Source organism: Balearica regulorum, chromosome 9 (genome assembly GCF_011004875.1).
Source record: "Balearica regulorum gibbericeps isolate bBalReg1 chromosome 9, bBalReg1.pri, whole genome shotgun sequence".
Classification (NCBI taxonomy): Eukaryota; Metazoa; Chordata; class Aves; order Gruiformes; family Gruidae; genus Balearica; species Balearica regulorum.
In genome coordinates, this window is record NC_046192.1 from 7,625,288 (window position 1) to 7,642,248 (window position 16,961).

The 16,961-nt window shown below is 38.2% G+C and overlaps 1 protein-coding gene across 4 annotated transcripts in view; it reads right to left on the bottom strand.

Moving 5' to 3' along the window:
* Nucleotides 1–16,961, bottom strand: part of SPSB4 (splA/ryanodine receptor domain and SOCS box containing 4) — a 171,250-nt gene that overhangs the window by 143,483 nt on the left and 10,806 nt on the right. For 2 of the 4 annotated variants that reach the window (XM_075760971.1, XM_075760976.1), the window contains one exon: nucleotides 8,661–8,794. The gene's annotated coding sequence lies outside the window, so the exon portion shown is untranslated. Of the gene's footprint in view, nucleotides 1–638; nucleotides 675–8,660; nucleotides 8,795–16,961 lie in introns of those variants that run through there. The other 2 variants (XM_075760970.1, XM_075760972.1) reach the window with 2 other exon arrangements.

Consider the following 16,961-nt stretch of genomic DNA (forward strand, 5'->3'; position numbering starts at 1 on the left):
ATTTCCCATAACAGACAATCATCATAGCCATTCTCTTGATTAGCAAATACCATGTAGTGCTTTGCAACTACGTACATCAGCCCTTCCTCTGCATCAGACACTTTCCACCGAAAAAGTAAAGCAGAAATCCCTACACAGAGACTTAGACAGGGTAATGATGGTGTCAACCTGACTAGAAAGCAGTTTTCAAATTCTCTTTTCTTTCATTATAGCCCCTTATCATATCCCTGCCCAACTGCTAAACAAAAATCCTATTTACACAGCAACAGTATAAGAATCTGGAATGCCATATTTTATAGTATCTATGGAATGATATTTTACTTTATTTTTAAGACTACATTCTACCAACTGAGCCATTTTCTGCATTCTAACACTCCCAGAGTGGTACTTCACCATTAGTTATAACAAATTCAACAGCAAAGCTTACTAAGGGAGGAGTTACATAACAGACAGCATGCTACTCCTTGCAGCCATCTCTTTAATTTTTCATTTTGTTACCTAGCAGAACACACTTGGCATGTATAAATAAGAGCAAAGTATTGCCATTGCAAATGTTTCTGTATCAGCTCCTATTAAGTGACAAAACACTGTGGCTTTCTACGCAGTTTGTAAATGGAAAGAAGAACATTCGTGTTCACTGGGATTTTCTGATAGCTGAAAGTATAAAGGTTCATCTGCAAGGAAAAATAAGACAAAATAGACTGTAAATGATGCACCAAATACTCAACCACAAGTTCTGTTACTGGTGACCAGCAGTTAGAATCACAAGAAATAATTCCAAAGCATTGGAGCACCCTACATCAAGAAAAATAATATGAAACCCAAGAAGTTACAGAAACTCCATTGACTGGGACATGGCTTTTTTGTCCCATATCAAATCCAGAAGCATGACAGGCCACTTCTATCAGTTTCTGAAACATCTTTTTTAGGCGTGAAGACCAGAACTGAAAGTTATTTTCAGTTAATTTTGTACAGCTGTTAGTAGACAAGTGCAGGAATTCTGGAATTGCTGGGAAAAAACCTGACTGGCTGCTTTGTGTCCCTAGTGAGAGAGCTACAACGTGACTCAAGACTGAAAACAGGAGGAAATGGTGTTTTGTTTCCCTAGAATCAATCACTATGGATTGCCTGACAAAATTCTCTGGCGCTGGAACAGAAGACAATAAAACAGATCTATTAACAAGCCTGGGAAGCACAGCTGGGGTATACCGTTTTCCTCATGGAGGGAAAAGTTCTCCAAATCCTTTTCCTATAAGGTGTGAGACGTTCACGGCACATCACAGAGCTTTTTTTTTTTTTTTTTTTTTTAAAGAGAATAAGAAAAGAAACAAAAATGGCTAACAGAATACAAAAAGAGAGAAGACTTTATATTCATTCCTGTCAATTGATAGGAAGGGAAAAATAAAGGCCTCATATACCTGCTAAACTGCCACCAGCAATAGACAAAAACAATTCATTTGAAATAGTGATATTATAGCTTTTGTGGGAACTTATAAAGATCTTATTTCATCTAGGTAGCACATCAGTAAAATAGGGAGTTTAAATTGTAATAGTAAAAACAGAAGAAAGGATGCACCTGGCCCTGCCAGGCAAGAGAGGACAGAAGCACCTCCAGCTCTGCTGATGTGGGCTAGCGGAGCTTTCCCATTCTCCAGCAGCAGCAGCATGACAGCACAGCAGGCATTCATGACGTTGTTCTCCCCTTCCCTCTGCTGCAGCCACTGCACATGGAGCTACATGCTGCAGAAACGCTGTTTGGTCTGCTACTCCCGACCCACTGGGGATGAGCACGCTTTGCAAGGCCATCTAAATGAGACAGTAAGAGCTGGAAATTAAAGCTACCTTTGCCAGAGAAAACTTACGTGTAAAGTAAAGTGGCATTTTCCCAGCTGAATGCTTGGCTAGTAACAAAATTCAGCTGCATAAAAGTTCCCACTGAAACAGTTGTCTCGTGGTTATTTAACTGCAAGACAGAGTCTGGCACTGAAGAGAGAAAAACATTAAGTCTGTTGTGCATAATTAAGACCATCTTCTGAAAAGAAGATGGGAGAGTGAAATACCTTCAAGAAACTGCCAGATCTGGCCATCAAAGAAAGTGTGCTGTTACTTCCATACCAAGAGTACTGGAAAAGTCTCAGAAAGTGATTTGCTACGTCCACAGCAAAGACAGATATAAGAAAACATATTAAAATCAGCTGAAATGGTGAAAAGTGACCCATTTACTTTTCCATAACAAGTTATCAAAGACCACCAGATCTGAGAAATCAACTGCACAAACATCCTTAGCTCATGGGAAACATAAAATAAAAATACACTGGCCTCAATATAACGAGAAAAGTGTTGCTTCATGTTTTCCTCTGTCAGCTCTGGCTCTTCCCAGACGACCATGCCCTTTCATCATCAAACTCTTAAATCAAAAGGACCTACGGACTGTTTGCCTTTGCAGACCATTTACCATGGCCTTGCAGGTACCGGCAGTCTGCAGACCAGAGTTTCATAACTCTGGGTCTAGAAGCATCACAGAATCGCTAATGAAATTAGCTAAAGTAATTTCAAAAAGTTACATGGTGAAAAAAACAGCATCAAAACATTAAATCCCTTCTAGCTAAAACCTAAGGGCAATATTGTAAAAAAAAGAAAAATAGAAACACAGCATCATCTAGTAACAGGTAATAACTCTTTTGATCTACTGCATTGGAAAACTTCATTGAAAACTACAAAACTAGACCAAGGTGAGATACATAATGAAGAAAAAAAGGAAAAGGAGCTACCAATAAAAGAATCCTTACTAACACACATTGACAACATCCAAAGATAGCAGCAAACCTGGGATGTTAAGCCACTTTCTTTTCCTAGGATGTTTTGAGACTTATAAGTTAGAGGCATGTACGATGGTATAGACATGTAAAGTATTACATAATGGCATAAAATTATTATTAACCAGCTAAGAATGTGTGCATTACATTAAGCTTTCATCATCCTGTATGTATCCACTATATTTCCATTATCCTGTACACTGAAATGTACAATTACGTTAACCTTCGATGGTGTAATTACCCCTAGTTGTAATTACTAACAGCTGTGACACTGACTGGAGTTCTTTAAGCAATAAACTTCTCCCAGAGTTAATAAGCACAGTCTTTTTGTAGTTTTATCTTGTGTTCACGAAACTCTTAAGGAAACTTCACGTGTTGGAATACCACCTCTTCTCCGTCTTCCTTCTACAAAACGGAGGCTCCAGTACCTCTACTTACAGAATGTTTTGCGATTGCTATTTTCTGTGCAGTCCCAGTTTTCTCCCACTGACTTTCCTAAGTCTCTCTACAGGTGCATTGAGCAGCCTACCAGTTGCAAACCACAGAATCCAAGCCTGCTCTCACAGCCCTTCTGAGTCCGAGGAACGGCTGAAAACGCAAGCTTCCCACTGAACGTGTAGGCAATCTGAAACTAAAGTATTCATAAATAAACCATTTCTTTAAATTCAAGTGTTGATTTTGAAGCTCAGATGACAACTGTTTGAATGTAACATAAATAATTTCATAATTACAGAGTATAAACAAAGTCATTCCATTAACTAGACTATTCCAGAGTTCCAGCTATCTTGCATGTGACAACAGATCTACTGAATTCTATTCAACTGCCAAAACATCTTTTCTTTCCTCTGACAATTTCTGGAAGAAGCCTGTAGACTTTCAGTATACTTTAAATAAAAAAAAAGTTAATTTAGTATGGCACACAATTGTTTACTTTTCAATTCAAAATAAAAATTCTTTTGATTATTATTTATTATATTTATTTCATTTCCCTCTTGAGAAAGAAATTTTATTTTTTTTTTTAATTTCATTACCTGAAGCTGCTGGGAAAAACTAAAATAAATTACAAAACCCATCAAAATGCAGCATTTGGTTGTCAGGATCTACATTTATAGCTACAGAATGTAGTTGACCTTTATGGAGGAATATACAATACAATATAAATATTACATTTATATTTGAAAGTAGGTCAAAAAGTGTCTGTCAAGTATAGCCTGACAATAGAAGACCGTAAAACACACAACATAATTCTGTATCTTTCTCACTAGTTAACTAACAACTCAAAAAATAATTCATATATTGGGGTGGGAGGCTGAGGATAGGGGGAAGGCAGTGAACGTCAAACATATCAGAGCCTTTACTGACTTTTTTTTTTTTAACTAGGAAGTCTTGAGATTAAAAAAAAGCAATTAGAAAGTTAAAGTTTCCTTTGTTTAGAAAGCAGGAAGGCTTAATTCACTAAACCCCTAATCTGGAAAAAGAAAAATAGTACTAAGCTGTATAGTAGTAAAATCAGAGATCACTAGGGAGCTCTCTTTCTTTAACAATTCTTTTAGAAAGAAGGTAAAACATCAAACAATTAGAAACCTCAAAAATAAGTTATCAAACATCCCTCATCAAGAGTTGATGCATAAGACCAGAAGTCTGGAGCTCACCCATTTCATCTCCTCAGGCATCCACACAATAAAAAGGGCTACCAGCGTTGCATACATATTCATAACAATCTTCTTGCTTTGCATTAAGCAACTTCATTCAAATTCATTATACTGAAATCAAAGCCAAATTCCCAGATTTTACGCTCATTTAGAGAATAAAAAAAGACTTTAGGAGGCATTATAAGCAGTTCACAGATATTGTGCTGATGAGGATTATGAAATAATTCAGATTCGTCATCGTAGATTATATCACATACAAACATGAAGATGTAAAAGGCCAAAACCTCTCCGCTCATTTTGCTAGGATTTTCTCAGGTCCCTCTGCCTCCCCCCACAACCTGGCATACCCTGGGCTTGTGCCTAAGCCCAGACACATCGTTATCCACCTACCACCTTGGAAAAACTATTCATTCATTAAATGGACTGTCTGGTTAGTTTACCTCTATACCTAAATGACCTTTGTAAATTTTGTGACACCAGTACCAAAATTTTGACAGTCACACAGGAGCTGGTTTTGAACATTTTCTGAGCAGTGTGGTGCTCACAGTCATGGCTAAGCCACCCAGTGCTCCAGCTAAAAGAGACAAAACTCATTCTGCTATACTGAGTCTTTTCAGCTACTTTCTATCATCAAACATCCCTTCCAGCTGGAAGGAAGGGAGTTGGAGAGCCAACAGCCAGCTCAACTCCAAAATCCAACACAGCTTTCTGACAAATCCTAGAAACTGTGCACAGCAGCGGAGCTGAAGGATGCTCTGTACCAGTGAGCTACTGGTGGCGTGCAGAGGGGAGAGGAGGGGCAGGTACATGGATAAACTCAGCAGGACACTTGATGACAACATGCTGTTGGGATACCAGAGTTTACAGTAACGCACTATAGGTCACTCCTGTGGAGTCCAGCAAAAGCATTTCCCTTTCCATTCCTTTTCAGTATCTAGATGCAACCACTTTGTGAACTGAAGTGCCAGTAATAAGCAGGTAATGCTTCCTATGCTTCATGGTATGTTCACCTACCAACCAGCAAGTACTGCTAAAAAAAAAAAAAAAAAAGGAAAGCATGAGCTTAGTGAATGATGTAAGTTCAAAAAAAAAAAAAAAGGTCAAAACTCATTATTTAAGATCTTGTGACTTTCAGGCTAATCTTGCAATGGTTAAAACACTTGGTTTTGAAGCTACTGATGCTGAAAAAATCACTGACTTTGCATGCAGTAAGTGGCAAAACAGAAATTTTACAATGTACTAGTGACAAGATAGCTTAACATCACATATCAGAACATTGGGTTCCCCGGGTTCAGAGTTTTCATTTTATTTAATATTGTCCCCATGCTTGCACAGCCAAAGAGCTTGTTGAAAACTGCTTTAATAAAATTACCCAAATACAGACTCAGCTTGTATAATAAATCCCTGAAAACAGAAATTAATAATGGAAACACTGGCAGAAACTGAACTATCATGAACAGTAGCATAATTACTCTGTGTAGGTAGCAGAAATGCACTTACTGCTTTGTATCCCGCAGATCCACATTACAGCTATTAACACCTTAGGATACACATTTCCCATCCCGGTACCACTTCCTTAGCTGTTTGCCCTCCACTGATTTCCCCATCTTCCCCCCATACCCCCACAACAAAAACAACCAACACCACCAAGCAAATGAACTTGGAACACTCAAGCCACGAATCTGTAGTCCATTTGCAGGGATGTATTTATCCATCAAAAAGCAGATCCAAACCAGAGACACTCAATTTACATGACCAAGTCAGAGCTCAGATAAACTAAATATCCAGATGTCAGACAAAGGAGCCATGTTCTTTGAAAAACAGCCCAAATTGGATTTAAAAGACTAAACGGAGAGATTTAATTATTGAAATGTGGACATGGATCTAATTGACTGCAGATAAAGAAGAGAGCCAATGCTACAAAAAGTTATTCACAAAAATTAAGCTTTCTGCACAAAGTCTCATTTCTCCAGTGCTGAATCCTGCAGTTATGAGGCATCTTCACTTTTGTTCACTGCGTGCTAGTTGCTTCTCTCCAAACAAACATTAACTTTTCAGAGAACGAAACCATAAGAAACACATACTGTGGGCCTCAACTAAAACCTGAATACTGTTTCAGCTTGGCCCTATGCTGAAACTCAGCAAGAAAGAGACTGGAGTCCAGAGCTTATTCTAACCAGGTAAAATGAGCACTAAGTATCTCTTTTGATACTCCACGGAAACTCTTTTTTCACTATCCAATGGTAAACCAATTGCCAATGCATGAAGCTTAATCTAAAAAAAACCAAACACACACCCCCTCGAGACCCCAACCTTTTAGGTTGAGTTTCTCTTCCATGTTAAACTGTCCTCTTCACTAAAGAGGACTGCTGAATAATCATTCTCAAATTCTGAATTCCATAAAATATGCAACAAAACTTCTAGAATTAATCCACTGACTACCTGAGGTTCATTTTAAACTTTGTTTTTCTAAAATGCACCTTCCAGATTAACAGAAAGAGAGCAGAAAAAAACCAAACCCAAACCCACTTTCTCCTGCAAATTTACAGGAGAAACAAGAAAGCAAGATTATAGTTTTATCCTGCATGACAACATACAACTACAGGTCTGTAGTTGTGGAACCCTGCAAAGACTCCACCATTGCTGATCTCTCTGCAAGCCTAACGTTTTTACTGAAACCCTCTCTTGACATTACCAGCACAAAGCTGTGCTATATGATGTACATTTATGACTTATACTTGATTGAAAACGGAGACATGCAGAGGCAAAAAACCTAAACTGCCAGATGGCAGTATAGCAGTGGTCTGTCTTCTGGTAATAAGCCAAACAAAGAAGATTTGCAAACGTCTGCCCAGTTGAATCCATCCCACAGAAATTATGCTGTCGGATCTTCCATTCGTTTCTTGAAGAAAACATGTTCGTTCAACTTGGAGTCTTTGAACTCTAAGTCTCCTGAAGTTACAGGATCCACATGAACTCTAACAGGGCAAAGATTTTACCACTGAACCTTTGGAATACAGTATTTGATAGATTTTACTCCATAAAACTCCACTACGTTGGAATATAATAACTAAACAGATAAAATACAGTAGCAGACATTTATTTCAGAAAAACTATAACTGATACAAGATATGCTAGCCACGTATATTTTTTTAAATGCTACTCATTTGAGTTAAAGCAGACCCCAATGCTCTGAATCACCCTTGGTTTTGCTCAAGCCAACTGATGCAGGCACAGAATTCAGAGTGGGGCCAGGTGTGCAGGGAGAATTAAAACATTATGTCAATCATATACACACAGGAAAGTCAAAATCAGCTTCAACTTCCTAGAGCCAATAGTAAAGAAAAGGGAAAGGTGCTACCTAAGAAATTATCTTTCCTTGATTTAAATCTTTTCATCATTCCATGTTAGATTCTTGTATGTTCATTTTTAAACTGATATTTTGCCTGAAAAAGCGCTAGAGAATTTGACATAGCACAATAAGTATAATATTTTTTCCTAAGACTAATACTAAAAACTAATACTAACAAGTTTGGACTAACTTGATGGTATTCCAAACAGGTGAAGCGCATGGAAAAGAGATGTTAATTACAAATAGGATTTTGAGAATTCATCAAAATCCTATGAGATCAAAAATCTAAATGTCAAGCCACTGGTTATAATCAAGATTGAGATTTTTATGACAAGAAAAAACATGAGGCTAGTAGCTCAGCTTTCAGATCAATTCTCTTTACCCTAAACCTAACTCTTCTTTAATATCACTTATTTCTATTTTGTATTTTTTTTCTGTTTTCTCCAAAACTAGGTTATTACATGCCAGTTGGCCAACAGCTCATTCACAGACGCTGATAGTGATTTCTTTTTAAGCAGCATTCTTCTAAGAATGAAAATATTTTTTTTTTCTTGTCTCTGACTTGGTAAAAAAAAGTTCACTTGGAATAACTAAGCAAAACTTTCAGTCAAGATAAAAAGTACTTAGTAATGCAGCTGTAAAGGGTGAAGAGAATGAAGAAAAACTTCATCAACCAGTACAGCAACCACAACTTTTTCTCCATCAAAGAACTGTATTAACTGTTCCCAGTCAGGTACTTTTTTTTTTTTTTTGGGGGGGGGCGTGGGGGGTATCACTGTATCAAAAACAAACAAACCAAAATAATTTGGGGCAAAACAGGGCCTAAGATTTATTCATTACCTTTGCTTTAATTTGCTCTCCCATCTGCTGGTGGCAAGTAGCTCCCCATCACAGACGAAAGTGGACTTGTCCCCATCCTCAGAATGCAAATTTCTTCCTCCTGGCAAAGGTCTGCCATATTCTACAGCAACACGCTGCAATACAAATGAGGCATATAAATTACCATTTGTAAACACTAGTTACTAAAATATTTCAGTGTGTTTTCCACAAAAAAATGCTTTGATACCTCTTTGGCTTTACACAAAATCACTAAGCTGCCTCACCTAACACAAAAGCTTCATCTAATAGCTTTTAACTCACCCTGAGATACACAGGAGAATGTATCTGGAGACTGAAAAATTAGGTGTGGTTTACTCTATGGTTTCTAAGCCTCAGGGTTAGAAATCCCACCAGCATTAGCACCAAACAAGTCAGCTTTCAGTCCTGCTGTTGCTACAATGCATAAGAAGAGTGCTTGGTACCCGCAGTATTGCCCTTTTTCCTGACGGCGGTACCTAGTTTGACGCTGCCATCACTCCCCTGCCAAGCAATACTGAGAGTCTGCTCTTGCCTGTTGGTTTTCTGTTTGAGAAGCAGTCAGTGACAGAGTCCGGACATGTTTTAAGTCTACCTTATATATCTATCCCATTGCATGTTTACTAGACTCTTATAAGATGCAGGCAATCACTTCTGTCAGGAATTTCAGCTCCATACTAAAAGATTTACGGAACTACTTCACCTCAAGAACTGGGTTTAATGACAAACTGAGGCCATTTCCCAGCTCACACATTGTTATTATACCTACCCTGTACAAACAAAAATCACCATAAACAGGTCTTCCTAAAGTAGAAGCTAAAAGTTAAGCTTTGATCCTAAATTAAAAGGCATATGCTTCAATTTACGTACTGTAATTTGCTCCACTAAAAATGATTAATACAATTCATAGCAGAAACAATAAGCATTCATGTCTATCTTTTGCAACATTACAGCACGAACGTTTCAGTACTCTACAAAAATAACTAAAAAGAGTACATAGTAGGTAGGCAAAAGCCACCTGGTCATAACAGACAATTTTTAGATCTAATGCCTAACAACAGAGAACAAAAATTAAATAGAAAAAAAAAAAAAAGAAACAGAAAACCTGAAAATATTATTAATGTGCTCATTTGAAGTACTGACTAAATGAGAAATTTTGAAGATAATGTAGTCAAAATCATTAGCAACATTTAAAGTTATCCAATTATTTTAGAAAGATTTACTCTAATAACATTAACAATGAATAAGTGTGGTTACATAATTGAATTACTGTGAAATTAAGTTCCTTTGAAGAAACACAGATAAATAAAACTATTGTTTTCTAAAATTGGTTTTCTTATTGGAAAATGGATTCATTATAAGACACAACCATATCTAGGCATCAAAGAAATGTAGTTATTTATATAGTTGCAATGTTGTTATTTGTGGAAGGAAAGCATTTAAGGCATTAGCCATTATCACTAATAAACTCAAACGTAAAACTGATTGTTCTATTAGCGCTGTGGTTTAACCCCAGCCAGTAACTGAGCACCAGGCAGTGCGTACTCATGCCTCCCCACCAAGGGGATGGGGAGCAGAAGGGAAAAAAAACTTGTGGGTTGAGATAAAGACTGTTTAATAGGATAGCAAAGGAAGATGATGATGATAATGATAGTAATAACAGTAGAAGTAGTAACAACAACAACCACCACCATAATAATAATAGAACATTTGTGTATCACATGCGGAATGGCATGAAATTGGTCACCACATGCGGAAGGAAAAAAAACCAACCCAGTGCCCAGACTATTTCCAAGCAGCAATCCCACCTCCTGGCTCGCCTCCCCATTTCTATACGGGGCATGATGTTCTATGGTATGGAATATCCCTTTGGCCAGTCTGGGTCAGCTGTCCTGGCCCTGCTCTCCCAACTTCTTGTGCCCCTGGCAGGGTGTGAGAAGCTGAAAAGTCCTTGACTTAGTGTAGACACTACAACTACCCAGAGATGACCAAAATCATCAGTGTGTTATTAACATTGCTTTCATACTAAATCCAAAACACAGCACTATACCTGCTACTAGAAAGAAAATTAACTCTATCTCAGCCAAAGCCAGGACAATTAGGAACAGCTGAATCAAAGCACATAAAAAAAGCAAAACCATATACATGCATGATTTAAAATGTCGTGCTATTAAAGCACAGCTTTTCAATAAGTTACTACTACTCCAGAAAACGAGCAAGTTTGTCACTGATTGTGAACCTTGTCCCGGTACATGATAACAGTAACACATTTGCAAGCAAGCTTCTTAACAGTCCAGTCTTTCAATACTGGCATGATCAAATCATTGAATTTCGACATTAATGTGTCTTGCCTTGAACTCTGCATTGGAGATACCACAGAGGATAACACCACCGATCTCTAACGCCTGTGTTTCCCAAGGCCATAGCTGCTGAAATTATACCGAAATTGGTATATATGGAAAAATTACACCAAGTTGTACACTGTTTTATATACATCACTAAAAAGTTAAGATTCCCATCAGTCAGAGAGTTATGCTGTTTAATTTAACACCTGACAGTTTAGTAGTTTTACACATTAAACTTATCATTGACTCATTTGATAGCGCTGCCATTGAAACCGAACAATTTAACTCTTTACCTAATTATTATTACCAAATTATACTTGGTATGCGGAGTCACACAGCACCATTAATTATCTGATAATGCAGAACATAAAGATTTTAATGGAAACGACTACAACTGAAATGCTTTAGCCTCCTCCTTTGTGTCTTGCCCAGCAATAAATGCAGCATTTTCTTGACTACACACCCATATAATCTTCATTCTCTTTCAAACAAATGTCAACTTAAGTTACTACTTTTCTGAAATGCTTTTTACACAACATTTGGCACCTATCAATGAGACAAAACCCACATTTGCATATTTACTTTTCATGAAAGCAGCAGCTGAGATACAGCCTAGAATCTACTAACAAAGAGAGCAGCAAAAATTTACAGAGCACCAGGCAGGATCCCTTGTGTGGCTGCTACTATGGGTTGAGTTGCTCGAAGGTGCTGCTAATGCTCACCATAGCTGGCATGCTTTCAGTTTTAAAAATAACGTGTCAGGCCTCATGCAAAGAGGGCCCTATGCATATTGTGAGCATGACACATCAGATATCACCAAGAAATCAGACTCTTTATAGTTTAGCTTGTGTCCCAGCGAGGCAAGTGAAAAGATCTTGGACTCTTCACAACATAACTGTGCCTTGAGATCTTTAGTAGTTTTCATCTTTACATAAAATTTAAGTTTAAACAAAGAAATGCTTTGGAAGAATCAGCCTTTCCATCTTAAATACCTTAAAGGCTTTTACTTTTGAGGAAATTAAGGTACTGACTAAGCAGCTGTTTATTCTATTTCCTTTTTTTGGACTCAGCTATAGAGATCTTAAGTGTCCTTTAAAATGGATACATCTGGCCATGAAAATAGCCACTAAGGCAACTGTGGCTTTCAGAGAATTTTCTACAAGTGCTGTTTACAATTTGTTTTAATCAGCAGTGGCAGCGTTAACATCTGCACCACAGCAATCATAATCAGAAAATGCAACACTTAATTCTGTCAGTATTCAGAATTTTATCTTCTAAAAGCTCTTCAATGTTTTGGTACCTTGGTACTGTAATTTAGTGTTCAACCGGCTGTAATTAAACAAGTCATGATGTAATAAAAACACATGGATGTTTCCATTCAGAATGTTCAAACAGTAAGTATATACTTAGCCAAGGAATCAAAATCTGCCTAGAAATGTTTACAGACCCCACTCAACTAACTGACGTTTTAAAATGTCACATCCTGCATATTTACATTGATGCAGGCCACAAATTTTCTTGCACATAAAATGCTATGCTGCTCTCACAACCAAGTACCCGTAGTAACAACAGCAACCCTCACAAAATTGTACTTTCTCATTTAGAAAACATATTTGCTAAGATTCCAGACTGTGAAAAGTGTTAGAAATATAGGCACTAGGTTTGTTGATAAGAATAAACTCAACAGGGTGTTAGTTTATTATCCCACATATTTACAGTTCCGCCCAGCCCTCCTTTCCTTTTCCAAGCAAGCAGCTGCCACCCTCCCCTAGCTGGCAGGCACACACACACTGACACTGCAGTAGCACGTTAGCTACTAAGAGGGCACATCTGCTAACTAAAATGAACCATATTCACATCTTTGGCTTAAAATATAGTTAGGTACTTTCACACTACCTAACTTTAAGCTCCTAACTAAAGTGGTTGAACATCAATTAGAAACAGAGATGCCTACAGAGCAATGCAGCACCACCAAAATGCTGAAAGAGCTTCTGAAAGCATCTCTCTAAAGCCTAACACAACTAAGATTTTCATTTAGGGATCATAGTTCATTATATAAAATTAGTTACAAATAGTAGTGATTCAAATCACCTAAAATTCATTTCCTAAACCAAGGCCAGCTCTGTGCAGAATAATTTTGCCAGTATGACAATGCTAGTTTTTTTTTTTTTTGATTGTTTAATTCTGCCTATGTTATCACAGCCATGAAATATTTTTGCCTGCAAGACCACAGCCAGCAGAGTGCATATGCTTCCTCTCTCCAGTAAAATAAGCTGTATTGGCAAAAGGCAGAGTCTGGCTAACGTAATCACCTCTATATCCAATGCTTCTGCATGCACAGACAAGAGTGTCAGGGCTGAAAACTCTCCTTCCCTTAACCACACCACAGCTCTGCAAGAAAAAGTCCTGTAGCAAAGAATTCACATTCAGTATCTAAAAATTTAAATTCTTCTTTCTGTTACTGGCAGTTTGTTTCTGTTAGCAAACTTGACAGATCTTGGTCTATTATGTTTAATTTTTACAATTACCTTAGGTATGGCTGGGGGAAGAGAAGAACTGAGGATTTCTAGCCCCCCCAGGCCACATTTTCATGGTTTATGTGTTTTGTAGGCCTTTGCTACGATTTGTCCGTATTCTAACCTCTGTATGGCTTGACACTGGTGCATAGTTTTCCCAGTTTAATGTCTTCTCTAAGTTTTACTAGCATGCCAGCTTCTCCTTCCAGGTAAGTCACAAGACAGTTTATCAATCCAGACCTAACGGTGATCCCCGAGGTATCATTCCTGCCTCCCTACAGCTCGATACTTTTCTTGCTATCATTACTCTGTTTTTTCCTGGTCAAACTACTGGTACAGTCAATCAGCAGCAACACAGCCACATTACCCCAAAGGGTGTGAGTGAATGGCTCTTAGAGGAATGCAGACTTCTAAAAAAGGTAGTCATGCACATCTCAGAGTATTTCTTCAATGTCTGTAGTCCTGCTGTCTCGCTTTCCCAGCCCAGTTCTGACCCGAGCTTTACACTGACTTCAAAGTAAAACCAGGGTAAAGAAATGATGAATTAAGCCCTTGGTGGAGTAAGCAGAGAATAATATGAATACAACAAAAAAGCATTTTCTTTAGGATATACAACACAAATCTTCCTCTATGACCGAAACACACTAGTTCAGCTGTTCCAGTTATGCCAAACACATTCATACAACTCGGTAAATGCTATTGTAAAGATAAAGCAACCAGTGATCATTTTCTGCATCATGACATTCTTCCTAAAAGAGGGGAAGTCTGATGTAAGGTGACACTACACATATCTAGAAGTAAAAAAGGTAATTAAATTTTTGGCCATCAGCCCAGTTAGCATTTACTCCAGGGAAGAAGAAAAAAAAACCAATGGTGCCTAAGATTACACCTGGCCTGAAAAGCAGAAACATCTGCTGAACTCATAAATTAATGGATTAGTTCTGCCCCAGGAAGCCAGCCTGGTATACATACCCTCTACAGACCAGTTTAACAGTGCACAGTAAGAAATAGAAAAAGTTGTGCTGAATTAATTTCCCATTAGAAACGAGGAGGGAAAAAAAAAAAGAAAGAAACACATGCTTAAAAGCTGAGTGCGGGTTCCTTCTGCAAACTACAGCATAGCTTGCATTTGACAGCACATTTCTCTGAAACAATTAAAAGGACAAGGTGCAAGGAGAGCTTGCAGAGACAGTTCAATTTGACAGTTCAAATGGTTCACCCATTTCGTGTTTGTTTTAACCAAACTGGCCGATATACTACTAATCATTTGTCAAAAATTTCCTTAAGCCAGTCTGTGGGAAAAAAACCCCACCCAACCAACCAAAAAATAACCCAACCACCAAACACCCCAGTCACTGAATTCTTGCTCTGAATTGTGCTGTAACTAGGACTGTTTAACCAGGCCTTTTACATTTTTGCAGCCAAATTTGAAAAAATACTCTTGGGAACCAGTCTCAAAACAGCCTGGAGGAATCACCTGAACTTACGTCTCTGGTCTCTTGTTTCTGGAAAACCTTATACCAGAACTTGGTCACACAGCTCCTCACTGTGCCCTTTCCTACCCTGCCCAGTCTGAACATATGCAAAGCTGTGATGAAAAAAAAACACCAAACCACCAACCAAACAAACCAAAAAGGAGGCTATGCAGTCCCAGTCCCGCTGCCCCAGACAAGCAGAGCCCAGACACCACCAAGTTATGTGCTGTGACAGACCTTGCCTCTACATCTGCACAGCACTGCAGGTTCCCTTCACTTCCCTCCATTGGGCTCATGGGATTTGGGAGTCAGAGCCTGGAACAGAAAATCTGGAAACTGCAAATATTCATCACCCTAATTACCACAACTAAAGGTAGCTCAAATTTTAATTGATCCTTTGAAAACTGAGACAGGAGAAGCCATAGACCAAATGCTATAGGCGTTAACTTCTTCACCTACATGTTCCGGGTGAAAACCACATCATGTCATTATGTAAACAATCACTGGACTACTTCCAAGGTTATATCCTTCACAGCTGTGAACAGGCAACGAGCAATATGGAAACGCAGACAAGAAACCCCACATGGCAAAGCAGAATTTGATTTGCATCAGCCAAGGTACAAAAGGACCACTTCTTGAGGGTTGCCAGTAATAGCTACAAATCAGCTTATAGACACCAAGTATGACGAAAGTAATTTCCAGTTAAACACTGAGTATTTGCAAAGAAAAGAAATCTTCAGAAAGTCATAACACAGAGTTTTTTATCCTCTGTATTGAAGGCAGTGCTGCTTTTCTGACGTGGCTGGAACTAATGCAGGCAAGCAACGGCACAAAGAAAACTTCAGATGTCAATGCTTTTCAGAACATTTTAGGCTCCTTCCCCTAACTTGCAATATGATTTTTTTTTAATACTTTTTAAAATAAGCCATTCATAGCCCACCCTAGAGAATAAACATTTCACAATGAATTCCTCTTGAACTATAGTGGTCATAAAGGAGGATTCAGTACACTGAAAAGCATCAGTCCTAATGCTACAGCCACAATGCTGCCTTCCAGCTTCGGGCCCACTGGCATTGCACAGAGAAGGTCTATCTTGTCTAACTGTAATTCTTTCTACTCCAGCACATCAGAGAAATCAAACCATTTGTTTCTTGCACTGATACTGTATTCTTTGTTTAAAGGTCATCTATAAATGTTGAAGTTTCTAAACCAGTAGGTGTTTCTAAATAAAGTATTTCTAAATAAAGTTCTACTTGAGAATAAAGAAGTACTTAAAATATTTTCTAGAGTACGACTTCAAGTTGACAATCAGTTTCCAGTTCAGCAGAGGTAAACAATCTCTTGGAAATACACTGGATTTTTGTCTTGCAAACATTTAAATCAGCACATTGAGACTTTGCTTTTGTTATGGCAAATATTTGGTGTTTGCCAGCTAAACCTACCACCAATACCCTTACAGTTCCATGACTGAATTAGTGGGGAGAGGGTTGAAACAACAAAACCTGCCTTGTTTCTCTTACAAGCAGGAGCTGTTTTTGCCTCGCACCTTAGATCACACCTGAGCTAATTACACTGCTATTTACTACAGAGAATCAAATGCTTTGTGGACCGATAGGTGTGCAAACAGAAAACCCAAGCAATACCTGGACAGCAGTTTCTCTCTGATGAACGTCCTTGTGACTCATCACAGCAGCAACAATGAAGCAGAACTCCTCTTAAGTCTAGAGAAAGCTTTCCTTTCAAGGAGACAACTATACATCATGTCATTGTGATCTGACAATGTCTAAAAATCACTGCGTTTCTGACAGCCCCAGAGGATAAGGGAAAAAACACAGCCAATTACCAAATACCCTTCCAAAAAACCTCATAAGCAGAATTTTGCCTGGTTTTGAGGAATAACCTCCATTTCTGCAGATGTAATTTTGTGCCCACAATTATTTGCAAGTATAA